This window comes from Mandrillus leucophaeus, unplaced genomic scaffold, assembly GCF_000951045.1.
Source record: "Mandrillus leucophaeus isolate KB7577 unplaced genomic scaffold, Mleu.le_1.0 Scaffold527, whole genome shotgun sequence".
NCBI classification, from domain to species: domain Eukaryota; kingdom Metazoa; phylum Chordata; class Mammalia; order Primates; family Cercopithecidae; genus Mandrillus; species Mandrillus leucophaeus.
In genome coordinates, this window is record NW_012105664.1 from 1,003,940 (window position 1) to 1,008,183 (window position 4,244).

General features: G+C 58.8%; 1 protein-coding gene across 1 annotated transcript in view; it reads right to left on the reverse strand.

Annotated features, from left to right (window-relative positions):
- Positions 1-3,457: 3,457 nt before the first annotated feature.
- Positions 3,458-4,244, reverse strand: part of NINJ1 (ninjurin 1) — a 7,710-nt gene continuing 6,923 nt past the window's right edge. Inside the window, exon 5 of the mRNA XM_011996876.1 lies at positions 3,458-4,191. The gene's annotated coding sequence lies outside the window, so the exon portion shown is untranslated. The remainder of the gene's footprint in view (positions 4,192-4,244) is intronic.

A 4,244-nucleotide genomic window follows, 5' to 3' on the forward strand; every position in this document is an offset into this window, starting at 1 on the left:
AATAATGCAGTGAAGAACCAGGCACTCCACTCTGATTGAACACAGGTGGAAGTGGAGGTCCCTAGGAAATGGAGGGGAGGGCTGGACATAGGGTGTGACGTGGGTTCTGTCACAATGGCCAGCTCCTCAGTACACACGGATCAGGTGCTCCTCCCTGCCTGGCCCTACCAGGCCTGGGCCCAGCACCTTGCATGGAGGCCCAGTTGCCTCCCCACACATCTGGCATGAGCTGCCCTTGTCCTTCCTCTGCGCATGTGGAATGAATGGACCAGGTCCTTCAACGGTGAACCAGACAGGAAGCACTGCCCTGGGAGAGGGAGCCTGTAGATCCAACAAGACTTAGAAGACACTTCCAGTGCTTTTAGGTGGGCAGGAATAAGCAGTGTCAAGGACATGCACAGGCACCCAAGCCATGAAGAGACCCGAGCGAGGGATCCCTATAAGAGAGTGAGCGGCCGAGGCTGGGCTTCAGGCTGGCACAGTGGTACCTCTTCACCTTGCAACAAGCCACTGAGATCTATGCCTGCCTACGTATCTATCGTCTATCCATCATCTATCAAACTATCCAATGTCATCTATTCTCATCTATCATCCATCAGTCAATCTTTTCATCTTTTCCATCAAATTAATACAACAGCTTCTAGCAATCATCTCTTTCTAATCATCTATCTAATCTATCTATCCATCATCTATCTATTATCTATCTATCTAATCTATCTGACCATCCATCCATCATCCATCCATCATCCATCCATCCATCCGTCCGTCCATCCATCCATCCGTCCATCCATGTATCTACCATCTATCTATCTAATAATCTCTCTGTTATAGGAAAGAGGTTAGGAGACCCTCCCATCGCACTCTGCCCCGTTGGTCATCTCCAGCTGTATGTGACTGCCCCTACCTGCTCCCACACGTCACTGCTTCCCCAGCAACAGCCCAGCTCACAGGACTTGTGCACAGGCTTCCTTGTCCTCAAACCTTCTTCCCAGACTTCCACATGGCCCCTCGCCATCATCCCAGGTCACCTACTGACCTCCCTGCGTGTCCCTCCTTGTCCCCCCCACCACCCAACTTGGTGGGTACATCTTGTTGACTTTCCAGGTCCCCCATGAGAGCAGAGCTGAATCCACGGGCAGGACAGGCTGGAGTGGATACATCAGGTCCTAGGATCCCATAGGGGCTATCAAACCCTCCCAGAAGCTAGCTTGGCTCTCAGCAGCTCCTGGGCCTGTTTTTTGTCTGTCCCTTGGCTGCTGTGACAGGTGCACAGGGTCTAGCACAGACAGGCAGGTGAGTGGGTTCTGCCCCAGACATTTACTGAGCACCTACTATATGCTGGACAGTGCTGAGGACACAAGCTGCAGGTAGGTGGTGGCATCTGGTAGGAGAGCCAGGTCAGACCAAGGATCCTTAAGTAGGAGAAGCACAGACAGGGATGCGGGTGCCAAGCCCTGCCCCCGGCTCCTGCAGAGCCCCTTGGCCCTTAGGAGACCCAGCAGGTAGAACACTCATTCTTGGAGTGCCCGCCCTGGACTTGGGCTGGACTCAGACACCAGCTTCAGGAGGAGAGTCCACCTGGCTGCACTGTCTCTGGCAACATGGACAGTGACTCTAGCCCAAGGCACCAAAGCATAAACTGCAATGGGGCCAAGACAGTGATCAGGGAGGGGCGGCATCAGACTGGTCAGGAAGGCCTCCGGAGCAACCTTAGAGCTAAGCCCCGGCCAGCCGATGGGGGCCTGGAAGGATGCTCTTCAGGGGGCAGCAGCGCAGGCTGAGGACTGAGATGGGAACCCCAGAAATCAGGGTCAGAGCTGGTGGAGTGGTTGGTGAATGAGCCTGGGAGTTGGTGGGCGGGGAGGTTGGGGGCAGCCAGCATGGGTGTCTGAGTAGGTGAGGCCACCTTGGCATGGGGACCGCAGGGGGTCAGGGTGCACATATCCAACTGGGGATGGCCCAGGGCCCAGCACAGCCGTCTGGGTTCATCCCTCCCCCTTGGTCCTGGTGAACTTCCTTTCCTGGCCAAAGGAGGAGCTAAGACATGTGTTGGCCAACATCCGGCTGGCTGCTTGTGTGTAAGGCCAGGCACACAGGGGGCCTTCTCTCCTGCCGGACCGCCAGCCAGCCCACACCGCAGGCCACGGCCAAAGCAGGGACCGAGTGCTAGGCGGCATGCATCTCAGTCAGCCCTGGCCACGCAACCTGTGGCCAACGCCACATCGCCTCCTCTCAGGACACATTTCGCACCCACCATATACCTTCGCAGCTTCCTTTTCCACTCAGCACGTCTCAGAACCCATTCCCGTATCAACTGCTTTTCACACCCTCTATGGGACAAACACAAAAGCGGAGAGAGCAGTGCCACGAGCTCAGCTTCTCGGCATCCACACAGTCCACCTACTCAGTAGTTGCTGCTGTTTTCCCCGGGAGTGTTTTCAAGCAGAGCCCAGGTTAGACCCCTTCACTCAGGAGTGCTTCTGCTTTCCGTCACTTCAGCAATGGGGCTGTGCAGACCCGATGTCAGCCCAGACACAGGACTGCAGGGTGGGGGCCGCTCATCCATCCGAGGAACCGGGAGCTGGAGTCACCCCAAGTCATGGGGCCCAGCCCAGATGGGGACAGAAGAAAAACGATGAGGAAGGAAGTGGGGGCCTTGGCAGTGCTGGAGGCCTCGCCCCTCCCCTGTGCCCCTGGAAGGCTGCTTGGAGGAGGAAAGGGCAGAGGCTGGCAGGAGATGCTCAGGTACCACAGCGGGGACACAGAGGCAGTGTGGGATGGAGGATGGGGCAGGCTGGCCCTACTCCCACCTCAGGCCACCAGATGCTCCGCATCCCGGGAGATGAGGGGCTGGGGCTGGGAGGGCCGGTGGGGAGAACAGAATGGGTAGTGGGGGGTTGGGGAAGGACGGGGGACCAAGGAGAAGAAAGTGAAGCGCCAGACACTGGTGGCCCGGGAGCCAGATTTCCACTGGGTGAGGGGTCCTGTGGGGCAGGTGGGCCCTGAGAGTGCAGGGCCTGGTCCCGGCATGGCTCCCAGCTCCCCTCTGCCCAGAGAATGTCCCCGCTGACCACAGGCATCACTGGACACCACTGTGGGGAAGCAGCAACTTCAAACTTGGCAGAGAGACGTGGGGGCAGGACCTCAAGGCCTGTCAGCAGGCGGCCAGGAAACAGTGCTGGAAACGTGTGAGGGGCAACACGCCGCTGCTCCACACCTGACCCTGCCTGGGTCAGAAGTCACCAGGGGCTGCTGATGCCAGTGACCTCAGACTTCCACCTCCGTGCCTCCAAACCTCACCCCGGGAGATGTCAGGAGCCAAAGAGCTCCCCAAGCCAAGATTCTGGAGAAGGCGGCCCTGGCCAGAACCATGTGCTCCTGACGCCCCTGCAGGATAGCTGAAGAGCGGACGGGGAGGTCAAGGCCGGTCCAGCCCTGGGAACAGGGAGATGGCACATGGAGCCTGACAAAGAGCATGGGCTTTATTGGTCATTCATGATTAGAAAAGTGGGCGCTGGGACCCCCGTGGAGGGGGCTGGGCTCTGCCTGGTCACTGCTGGTGCAGGGTATATACAGGGTCTATGGCCCTCACAGGCCTGGCTGGCTCCCTCTTGATGGCCACCAAGCCCAGGCACTTGAGACCAGAGCCAGTGACCATTAGTAGGGCCAAAGGCAGTTCTGGCTGTGCAGGGTCCCTGGGTTAGGAAGTGGATAGAGGCTGGGGTCACCATGGCAACCCGGACAGGGCCCACGCGAGGTGGGGACGCTGGTGCTTCGCGAGAGGGAGAGACATCTCCTTGTCTTTCTGGAATGTCCTAAGACAGAGGCTGGCCCTGGTCCCTCTTCCAGCCCATCCACGGACCTGCTGTGTGTCCTTGGGTGGGTTGAGACCCCTCTCTGGGCACAGGTCTCTGTGGCTATCCAGTTCTGACCCTCTGGGCTATTGTGGCCAGCCCCATGTGCCAGGAGGGAGCTGCCTCCTGGGAACAGCCGCCGAGAGACAAGAGTGGCCTCCTGCATGGCGCTTGGTCGCAGTCAGAGCAAGGGCTGGTCCGGGGACATGGTGAAGATGAGGCCAGCCTGGGCTCTGGCAGTCTGGGGAGTGCCACGTGCAGGGAGGTGGACACCTCACAGGTACGGCAGCTCCTGGGGTCGGGCAGCTGAGTTGCAAGGCAGGCAGCATCCAGGGTCCTGGAAAGGAGAGAGAGGAGAGGCTCTGAGCCTGGAAGGAGAGAGAGGAGAGG